The following is a 12,566-nucleotide window of genomic DNA, read 5'->3' as shown; positions in this document are numbered from 1 at the left end:
ATCTAGCTATGCAACTAGTATCATACGTAAGGTGTGGGGATTAGGTTTCCCAGTTGCTAGAGTTCTCCCTTATATAGTTTTCAAATCAGGGTTTGCAATCAATGTTAGCTTGGTAACAAAGCATTCAATATTCACCGTTAGATGAAAACCTGATTAGATTCAAGCTAATATTTCTTAACCGTTGGATCGAAAACTTAGCTTGTTACACACAAATGAAATGTCCAATTTTGGGTTAACGAACCGTTCCCAAACATTAACATTTGTTGGTTCAACAATAGTTAACCAAATGGTTAGCCATATGATTACTTTCATATCAACCATATTCTTCTTCAGCATAACTAGTTCAAATGACTCAAACGAACTAGTTAGAGAGTTGTTCAATTGCTTAGATCTTATGTAACTATACAAGACACAATCGAAGCAGAAACGGTTTGATTCACTCGAATCGGTTCATGAACTTTATAGCCACGGTTTGCAAAAGCATTCCTTAGTTTAAATAAACATGAGTTCAAGAACAACCGGTTTTAGATATAACCTGCTCAAGTTCGCGGACTGGGTTCGCGGACTTAAGCTTATGGAAGGAGTTCACAAACTCCAGCAGAAATTCTCGGGTCGACAACTTCCGCCAGTTCGCGGACTTAGTTCGCAAACTTTGGTTCAAGGAATAATGACTTATACATATATGTGTTTCCACAACAATGCTTATATCCTACCAATGGTTATGTAATCTAAACTCTCATTTCAATCATTGAAACATTCTCAGAGGACGGATATAGCCGTTATTCACAGACCATTTTTCGTCAGAGCAATTTTCAAAGTGATTGAAACATACCATGAATTTCGTCACAAGGTAAAGATGAATTCGGCTAAAGCGAAAGCGTACCCACACATATTTCGAGAAATAGATAGACGAGATAAACTCGGATCGAAATATAAAATGTGCATAATGAAAGTCTATATATCAAAACGATTATTGTCTCAAGAGTAGGAGATAAAATAGATAGACTTTTGAGTGATAGATAAGTTCAAGTCTCCACATACCTTTTAGTCGATGAAGATCCACCAGTTCCTTGAGTAGTCCTTCGTCTTGTATGATGATTGCCATGGAGTTCTTGAGCTCAACTACACTTTCTATCCTAGTCCGAGACCTTTAGCTATGTAGACTAGAAATCAAGACTTATAGTTTTGATCACTAACATTGACAAACATGCTTGAGATAGCAACGCATGCGAGTTCGACCGAGCAATGCTCTAACAGTTTTCTTATGAAGATTACTTGCAACTTTCAGGCTCATTTGGAAGGACATACAAGTATGTTGAAAGTGATTGGAAGAATCACAAAACAAACATGGGCCAACACCTTTAAGCTCATCTGAGCAGTTTTGAGTCATATCAGTTTTCACAACATCTGAACATTGTTTATCATCTGACATACGACTATTCTTCATAGAAGAATAACTGGAGTTATTCAGATCCATCAAAGGAATTTTGATATACTTCAAATCCTTAAGTACAACAATTTCTGCAACAAGATCAGAGTTGATCCGGATATGTTCATCCAACTTTTTCTGGAGAATAACCAGTTTATCAAGACTTTTTTTACGATCGGTTTTTAAACCCAGTGAAGCGTTTCTAGAGACTTTACTGTCCATATAGTCAGATCGCTACAAACACAGACTTATCAGGTCTTTAAACGTGTTTGCCTGCTCTGATACCAATTGAAAAAGCGGGGGTACACAACCACACCCAATATTTAGATTAACAATCTGTATGGACTAACTCCAATATACTTTCAAAGAGAATCAACTAGAATCAATCTTAATAAAGTATATCAAAGAGTTATATCTCACTTTCTTGATTCAATACTTACTCAAGCAAATAGAAATCTGCGAGTCTAATTGAATACAAGAGAAATCACTTGAACGGTACCAAAGACCGATGTTCAAGTATCAATCAACAAACAAAGGTTGGATTTCCCAATTGATTGATTCAAACGCACAACCTGTGATATTTCAACTATAAAGATAAACAATATAATGCGGAAAAGAAATAACACAGACATCAGAAGTATTGTTAACGAGGAAACCGCAAATGCAGAAAAACCCCGGGACCTAGTCCAGATTGAACACACACTTTATTAAGCCGCTATAGACACTAGCCTACTACAAACTAACTTCGGTCTTGACTGTAGTTGAACCCAAATCAATCTCACACTGATCCAAGGTACAATTGCGCTCCTTACGTCTCTGATCCCAGCAGGATACTACGCACTTGATTCCCTTAGATGATCTCACCCACAACTAAGAGTTGCTACGACCCAAAGTCGAAGACTTTGATAAACAAATATGTATCACACAGAAAAGTCTACGGTAATAGATAAATCTATCTCCCACAGAAATACCTAAGAGTTTTGTTCCGTCTTTTGATAAATCAAGGTGCATAGGAACCAAATCATAACCCAAACTTATATTCCCGAAGAACAACCTAGTATTATCAATCACCTCACAATAATCTTAATCGACGCGGCGAAAGAACATATTGTGGAATCACAAACAATGAGACGAAGATGTTTGTGACTACTTTTATATCTTGCCTATCGGAGATATCAATCTCAAGACAATCGTTACGATTGTACTCAATACGATAGAAACAACAAGATCACATCACACAACTACAAGAAAAGTAGTATCGGTCTGGCATCACAATCCCAATGAAATATTCAAGTCATTAACCTACATGGTCTCGGTAGAAACCTAAGGTTAAAGGAGAATCGACTCTAGCTAATACAACTAGTATCACACGTAAGGTGTGGGGATTAGGTTTCCCAGTTGCTAGAGTTCTCCCTTATATAGTTTTCAAATCAGGGTTTGCAATCAATGTTAGCTTGGTAACAAAGCATTCAATATTCACCGTTAGATGAAAACCTGATTAGATTCAAGCTAATATTTCTTAACCGTTGGATCGAAAACTTAGCTTGTTACACACAAATGAAATGTCCAATTTTGGGTTAACGAACCGTTCCCAAACATTAACATTTGTTGGTTCAACAATAGTTAACCAAATGGTTAGCCATATGATTACTTTCATATCAACCATATTCTTTTTCACCATAACTAGTTCAAATGACTCAAATGAACTAGTTAGAGAATTGTTCAATTGCTTAGATCTTATGTAACTACACAATACACAATCAAAGCAGAAACGGTTTGATTCACTCGAATCGGTTCATGAACTTTATAGCCACGGTTTGCAAAAGCATTCCTTAGTTTAAATAAACATGAGTTCAAGAACAACCGGTTTTAGATTTAACCTGCTCAAGTTCGCGGACTGGGTTCGCGGACTTAAGCTCATGGAAGGAGTTCACAAACTCCAGCAGAAATTCTCGGGTCGATAACTTCCTCTAGTTCGCGGACTTAGTTCGCGGACTTGGCTCACGCCACTTTCATTTCTCTTGATCAACAAAGTTCGTAAACTTTGGTTCAAGGAATAAGGACTTATACATATATGTGTTTCCACAATAATGCTTATATCCTACCAATAGTTATGTAATCTAAACTCTCATTTAAATCATTGAAACATTCTCAGAGGACGGATATAGCCGTTATTCACATACCATTTTTCGTCAGAGCAATTTTCAAAGTGATTGAAACATAACATGACTTTCTTCACTAGGTAAAGATGAATTCGGCTAAAGCGAAAGCTTACCAACACATATTTCGAGAAATAGATAGACGAGATAAACTCGGATCGAAATAGCAAATGTGCATAATGAAAGTCTATATATCAAAACGATTTTTGTCTCAAGAGTAGGAGATTGAATAGATAGACTTTTGAGTGATTGATAAGTTCAAGTCTCCACATACCTTTTAGTCGATGAAGATCCACCGGTTCCTTGAGTAGTCATTCGTCTTGTATGATGATTGCCATGGAGTTCTTGAGCTAAACTACACTTTTTATCCTAGTCCGAGACCTTTATCTATGTAGACTAGAAATAAAGACTTATAGTTTTGATCACTAACATTGACAAACATGCTTGAGATAGCAACGCGTGCGAGTTCGACCGAGCAATGCTCTAACAGTTTTCTTATGAAGATTACTTGCACTTTCAGGCTCATTTGGAAGGACATACAAGTATGTTGAAAGTTATTGGAGGAATCACAAAACAAACATGGGACAACACCTTTAAGCTCATCTGAGCAGTTTTGAGTCATATCAGTTTTCACAACATCTGAACATTGTTTATCATCTGACATACGACTATTCTTCATAGAAGAATAACTGGAGTTATTTAGATCCATCAAAGGAATTTTGATAGGCTTCAAATCCTTAAGTACAACAATTTTTGCAACAAGATCAGAGTTGATCCGGATATGTTCATCCAACTTTTTCTGGATAATAACCAGTTTATCAGGACTTCTTCTACGATCGGTTTTTAAATCCGGTGAAGCGTTTCTAGAGACTTTACTGTCCATATATTCATATCGCTACAAACACGGAATTATCACGGACTGAAATGCACGTTTTTAGGTTTGTGTAACCGTACCCAAACATGTACATTTGTTGGTTCAAAAATAGTTTACCAAATGGTTAGCCATATGAGCACTTTCATATCAACCATATTCTTCTTCACCATAACTAGTTCAAATGAATCAAATTAACTAGTTAGAGAGTTGTTCAATTGCTTAGATCTTATAGAAGTATACAAGACACAATCGAAGCAAAAACGATTTGATTCACTCGAATCGATTCATGAACTTTATAGCCACGGTTTGCAAACTTGCATTCCTTAGTTAATATAAGTATAAGTTCACGAATAATCGTTTTTAGATATAACCAACCTAAGTAAGCGGACTTAAGTACCCGGAATAAGTTTGTAACAAGTTTACAAACTCCAACCGATTTTCTCGGGAAGAGAACCTCCGTCAGTACGCGGACTGGGTTCACGGACTCTTGTTCCGGTTTTCCTGAGCAGCAAAGTACGCATACTTTGGTTCAAGGAATAAGGACTTATACATGTATGTGCTTCCACACAATGGTTATATAATCTAAACTCTCATTTCAATCATTGAAACATTCTTAGAGGACGTTATATATTTTTTATTCACAAACCATTTTTCGTCAAAGCCATTTTCAAGTGATTGAAACATAACATGACTTTCGTCACTAGGTAAAGATGAACTTGGCCAAAGCGAAAGCTTACCAACACATATTTCGAGAAATGGATAAGCGAGATAAACTCGGCTCGAAATAGCAAATGTGTATAATCAAAGTCTATATAGCAAAACGACTTTTGTCTCAAGATAGGAGATATAGTAGATAAACTTTTGAGTGATAGATAAGTTCAAGTCTCCACATACCTTTTAGTCGATGAAGTTCCACCAGTTCCTTGAGTAGCTCTTCGTCTTGTATGATGATCACCATGGAGTTCTTGAGCTCAACTACACTTTTTATCCTAGTCCGAGACTTAGATTTAGTAGACTTAGCTATGTAGGATAGAAATAAAGACTTATAGTTTTGATCACTAACATTGACAAACATGCTTGAGATAGCAACGCATGCGAGTTCGACCGAGCAGTGCTCTAACACTAACCTAGTACTTGTCTTGTTTAAAACTTAAAGGTCGAATTTATATGGATAATTAGAGCCTGATGAGAAAAATAGAGTTATTTTTATTTTGGTCTTATCGAACAAGCGATTGTATTTGTACAATCGGTTTAGAAACTAAGGTGCTTAGTTGTTTTTTGGTTTGCTAAACTATTAGGAAAAATTGCTTCCGGAAATTATTTCCTTGATAACATATCAAAACAAATTACTTTGTAGTTTCAGTTTTGGTATTGGTTATCATAAATGGTATGTGGAACCCTCGTGCTTAACTCTATAGGTTGCAAGTCTATTTTGAGATTTGTAAGATTCTTTTCGGTTTGTCCTTTACTTTTTCGTTTCTTTGTCATTTTGTGACAAAAAGGGGGAGAAATATATGGAGTAAACAAGTGATACTGGCATTAATTTTATATTGATTGGTATAACTAAAGAAAAGAACATTGGTGCTTAAAATGTTTATCAAACGAAAGAGTGAAAGCATAAACTAAGGGGGAGTAACATATCATTACAAAGGAATAAAAAAGACGTGCGGATTGATAAAATCTACCTATCTTACTGTTGTAATATTAAGATTGCGGTAAATACGGATTCGATGCTCAGACTTGAATAGATTTAAAAACAAAAATATATAAAAAAAAATTGCCACAGGATCAAGAGATACTGGGACTCAGGATTTCACCAATTCTTATACTCATGCGATTCAATTATTAATTCTAGACAATTAAAGCTTACATTGATAACAAATATCGACTCTTACTTTGCCAAAAATAGATTTTGTAAGTATTATATGTAAATCATAAGCATGATGCATCAAGAATCTCACGGATTAAGCATACATCATCAGACAAAATCACAAATAATCAATAAAAATCATAATACCATTCATAATAGTGCAAATAGTCATTAAAGAATTAAATAAAATTACTCATGCATAAAGAATGGTTTCCTCCATCATCCCAGTATCGGGGTTTAGCTACTCATAATAATCATGTTCTCAAAATACATACTTGATGCTCAAAATATGATTAAAAGAGTGAAAAATATAATACAGTGAAACTACGACCGACTTTAAGCGTCCAGAAAAGAACGATACCTCAGCGCTGCTGTTGATAAGCGACGCTGGTATTCTGCTGTTGAATAACGACGCAAGTCTGCTGCTGCTAGCACTGTTGAAGAACGACGGTCCTGAAGGGTCCGTTCTTCGTCTCTCTTCCTCCTCGAGCAGCAGCAGGAAGCTTTCCTGCAGCTTCCTGTTCTTCGTCTTCCAGCCTCTCTGCTGCGTCTCTGTGGTCTCTAAACTTCCCCAAACTTCTTGATAACCCTTCCTAAGACTTTAAACAGCCTTTATATACACAATAAGTCGATTAAATCTTCCCCAATATTTTCGTTTATCTCCTCAGCAAGTTCCGTGTTTATTTCTCTGCCAAACTCTCTTACGCAATATTCAGCAGTCCAAACCTTCCTAAAATATCTCCAATTGAGCGTATAGTAATTCCAGAGGATATATATTCCTTTTCCACGCGTAGAAGTCTTCCACAAATATCTCAAAATATTTGAACCCTAAACAGAGAGTTCGTGTCCTGTTGAACTTTGGTTGATTCTTCCGACTTTTCCAGCCCAATTGGCTGGGTCTAATTTGTTGTACTGATCTTGTTAGTCTAGGAAGTCAAGTCCAGTGAAAATCCGGGCATTAATCTCCTTAAAACTCGCTTGAAATCGAACACAAAAAGTGCCAGACGTGACACTTCTTTTTCCCGCCAAAATTCAATATTTGAATTTGAGAAGGATGTCCCCCTAACCAGTCCCGGTCTCCCTTTAACAGATGCCTGGAAATGGGTCACCCATTAGTAATTAGGTTGCCCCTTATCCAATGTGAGAGTCCGTATAGTAGTTTTCTCCCACGAGCGCAAAAACCATTTTTTAGCCAATTTCGCCGTAAAAGCTTATTTCTCCAAAAACACCTACAAATAAATAAAATAACCAAATAAGTATAGAATCGAGCACTAACACTATATACAATTGAGATATATTAGACACATAAATGCGTCTATCAAATACCCCCAAACTTATTATTTGCTAGACCCGAGCAAATCAAAACTACAAAATAAAATCCCAACTCACTGTCGCAGGCATCGTCGATTGCATTTAGCGTATGCAATAAGCCTTTAAACCCCTAGGTGGCCCTAGTGGCCTAGTTATAGTCTCGGGAGGGCTTACCAGAGATATACCCACAAAACCTGTACTCCAGACCTTAGCTATCTACGCAGAACCTTGGAAGGCACTAAAGAATCTCCTTGGTTGGCATACTTACTGACTACAGGAAGAAGTACCCTGATGCGAAATTCCAATTGCTGTACACGAGTTTGCACTCAAGCATACTAAAATTCATATAAAGTGACAGAGCTCTACTCAGATAGTTGCACTATGGACATCATATTCGGAGTCAAAACTAATCACATGGATAGATCAAGAAGATGGATATAGAAAACATAGATGATTTTGATGTTTACTAAGTGAACGACGTTTCCCATATCTGTCTGAAGGCCTCCGCCAAAATGAACCTATCCTAATGGATTGAGATACTAGTCTGACTAACATCAACACACTGGCATATACAAGGGTACCAGTGGTCGATAACCTAACTCTAGGTCAACACAACTGGCATATACAAGGGTACCAGTGGTCGACTTTATTGAATTTATTCCTTTTGGTCAAATGGTCTGGTCTCAATTTCTTTTTCTTTTTTTTTTTTTTTTTTTTTACTTTTTGGTAACTATCATTTTTTTTCATCTTTTATTTTTTTTTCATCTCTTTTTCTTTTTCAACTTTTTTTTTTTTTTCATGGTATCTCAATCACTCTAATTCACCCTAGCATTGGTAACAACTTGAATGGTGGGCCCCACCTATCACTTAGAGAAACATAGTTTAGAAACAAAATAAAATAAAATAGAAGTGAAAAGGACTCAACGAGATATGGTGAAACTATCATGTTATTTCTAACACCTGAGCTCTGTGCTTTTATGAATAGACTCTTTAGATGTTTCCATCTATTCAGATTGGTTCCTCAACTCCTACAACCAAAATGCTTCCATCCACTTAGATTGGTTAGTGCCATCCTAAATACGCATAAATTTCTAGGCTCTGGAGTTTATTTATTTCATACTGCAACTAAAAAGTTTCTCCCATACCCCCAAACTTAAATCTAACATTGTCCTCAATGTTCTAAAGATGAAATTAAAAAAGCATGAACAAGGAAAACTGTTACCATTTGAAGCAAAAGAGATAAGGAAAGATATTACCGTGTTGCATGAGATTGGGTTACCTCCCAAGAAGTGCTAAGTTTAAAGTCTTTAGCCAGACATAGAAAAGGTTTAGTCAACTCGAACCGTATAACAGTAGCCGGAATAACTGTGGGTCTTTAAAACCAAAAAGAGCTGACAAAAGGAAACTGCAGTGAACCAAGAAAATGTACAAGACTAGCATGCCCTTACCTAGTTTCCTGATTAAGATATCTATATCTAATTTGGTGGTTCAGGTTCAGGTTCTATAAAAGGGTCTAAATATATTTCTTTAGGCTGCAACTCCTCAAAATTGAGATCCGAATTATTAGGTCCTAGAGTCTGTAAGTACTTAAATAAGAACTTAGAAGCACAAATAATAACCTAAATAATTGAGGATCCTCTAAGTCAATCAGGTTTGACTTACATAATTGACCACAGTGAGAGTAGTGGTCATTCTTAAGAAAATGTGTCGATTCTAATATCCTAAAGTAATTAGGTTTAGTCTCAGAACTTAATAATTGACACATTTGAAATTTATACGTTCCCACAATTGTTTGAAAAATATTTGGTGGGAAAACAAAGTTGATCTTAGTATCATAGCCTGGTCTAACCTCATCAACCAGAGGATGGGTTTCTAACAACTGAACTTCCTTATGGACATCACTAGGTGCAGGAAAACGAGTATGAAAGTAATCTTGTAAAATGGTTGAGGCATTGATGTCAAGTCCTAAGTGTGGGACTTTCTGAGAGTTAAAGGTAAGGCACTAGGGAAGTGATAATCACCCCTAAACTTAGAGTTTTCAGTTTCTCTAGATAGACCTCTAATTATTTCTTGAATTTCCGTATATTCAGAGTCCTTAAATATTCAAGAGATTCTTCTAAGTTATTATCAGGTAGTGCATCTTTACTCATCTCTACGGGTCTATCTTCTTCTTCCAAGACTATTGTTTCTAAGTCGCTAGACTCTAAAACAGTATTTTCGAAATGAACCCGTTCCTCTAAACCACTATCGGCTTCGTAATCAAAAGGAAAAACTACATCGTCTAAAACGGTGGTATCCCTAATCAAATCCTCGTCCTTTTGAATAGGTGAATAATCATAAAAATTATTTGGATTTGAAGTAGAAATAATATAATCACTATAAAGCTCAATTGGATTACTAGATTCCTGATTACTATGCCTACATATTTCAGATTCTTCATCACTACTATCCTCATCATCATAATAGTACGAAGATGATTGAACCTTATCTAAATAAGTAGTGTTACCAATTATGACCTCGTTATCTTGATTATGTGAAAAAGTATCTTCATTCTCAAGGGTATTATTGGATACACTATATTGGCAATTCAAGTTATTTCGAGCAATACTTTCATTCGTCTCTAACTCAAGTCTACGTGTCGACTCAGCTATCCTCTCAAGGGTCTCTTCCAAAGAAAGTTCCCTTAGTGTAGGATCTAAGTTTTGTGTTAATCTATTGAGGATATCTTCTACAGATTCAGTTGTTGTTGCAGTTCTTTCGTCCATAACTACATTATTCACCTCATCTAATTTATACGTCGATTCAGCTAACTGACGTGATGAATTAGCTAAATTCCTGAGAGTCTCTTCTAGAGAAGGAATAGGAACTGAAGGATCATAATAAGGACTACTTTTCAATAGTTTGATTGCATCCTCTAGAGACGAAGAACTAGTACTATAATCTTCTTGCTCGTAATACTGATGCATGTGTGGATAGTAATTGGGCTCACCATGGTATGAACCATAACCTTGAAAAGGTTGGCGTCCCCAGTCACTATTCTCACTATGGTCATAATACTGATGATGTCCATATTCAAATTCAGGTCGATATTCATTGTATTGGCTTCTATCATACCAGTTCGACATTCTTAATTTCAGGGGAATTCTACGCAATCAAAAACAAGTCCGACTCGACCAAATCAAACCTATAGAATCTAGCAAACAAAAAGCATGATGGCTCCACTTAGATTGTTTTCTAGACCGGCTTCTATTCCTTCGAAAAGGAATTCGTTACAATTTGAGCACACCCCTCTGGAATCAATCCGAGCTAATGTAAGTTGAATCGAGGCGAGGGAAGCTCAGTGGAGCTTTGATACCCAAGGCCTCACCGCTATCACAAGGCGGCGCAGTCACGCATTCAACTCATAGAAACCATCATGAACTTTGAAATGTGCTTAAAGAGCAACCAATATTTTTCGAACGAGTTTCCTATTAAGCTCGTTACCCTATTGGTCTCGTTCTATTCAAAATTTTAGGCTTAGGTTCGCGTTTGGTTTCGTTTTCCTAAGGCGGGCAAGAAGGAAACGGTGATGAAATCCGAGTCCTTATCTTGATTTGGCCAGGCCTTGCCCTTTACTAGGAAATTAAAAACAGTCCAAATTCGTCCTCAATCAATGAATCACCTTAAGGAATACAGTAACTCTCTTACAGGAGATTCGCGAGTGTTTCGATGGACTTACCTCCCGTACCAGACGGGGGATGAACCGTTGAAGTCGACTCGGGCCACGACTCCTATGTCATGTACGAACCCGAGGGGCCGAGACGATATCGTAATCGTCATCCTTCCCTGCAAACAATTTAATTTTTTTTTTTATTAATAATAAGACCCTTCCGTAGGGTTAAAAAAATAAAAAATAAAATGTCCAAAAGTCCAAAATAAAGTCCAAATAAAAAGTCCAAAAATTACAAAAATTATGAAAAATAAAGCCTATTTACAAATTCTAAAAATAAATAAATAAAAGCTATATACAAAAAAAAAATAATAAAAATTAAATCCTAAAAAAAAATTATGTCTTTTTTTTTTCTTCTCTTTTAGCTTTTAGCTTTAAGCTTTTTGTTCCCAAGTCCTTAGTATTCCACTTCGAACCTGTATATCAAAGACACAAAAAGAAACGTAAAAAGGAACAAATAATAATAAATATAAAAAAAATAAAAAATTAAACCTAAAAACAAATCTATATACAAGTCCGCGTCGGCGGCGCCATTTTGTTGTAATATTAAGATTGCGGTAAATACGGATTCGATGCTCAGACTTGAATAGATTTAAAAAACAAAAATATATAAAAAAAAATTGCCACAGGATCAAGAGATACTGGGACTCAGGATTTCACCAATTCTTATACTCATGCGATTCAATTATTAATTCTAGACAATTAAAGCTTATATTGATAACAAATATCGACTCTTACTTTGCCAAAAATAGATTTTGTAAGTATTATATGTAAATCATAAGCATGATGCATCAAGAATCTCACGGATTAAGCATACATCATCAGACAAAATCACAAATAATCAATAAAAATCATAATACCATTCATAATAGTGCAAATAGTCATTAAAGAATTAAATAAAATTACTCATGCATAAAGAATGGTTTCCTCCATCATCCCAGTATCGGGGTTTAGCTACTCATAATAATCATGTTCTCAAAATACATACTTGATGCTCAAAATATGATTAAAAGAGTGAAAAATATAATACAGTGAAACTACGACCGACTTTAAGCGTCCAGAAAAGAACGATACCTCAGCGCTGCTGTTGATAAGCGACGCTGGTATTCTGCTGTTGAATAACGACGCAAGTCTGCTGCTGCTAGCACTGTTGAAGAACGACGGTCCTGAAGGGTCCGTTCTTCGTCTCTTCTTCCTCCTCGAGCAGCAGCAGG

Source organism: Papaver somniferum, chromosome 7, assembly GCF_003573695.1.
Source record: "Papaver somniferum cultivar HN1 chromosome 7, ASM357369v1, whole genome shotgun sequence".
Classification (NCBI taxonomy): Eukaryota; Viridiplantae; Streptophyta; class Magnoliopsida; order Ranunculales; family Papaveraceae; genus Papaver; species Papaver somniferum.
The sequence above is the reverse complement of the archived record's forward strand: the minus strand, read 5'-3'. Positions refer to the sequence as shown.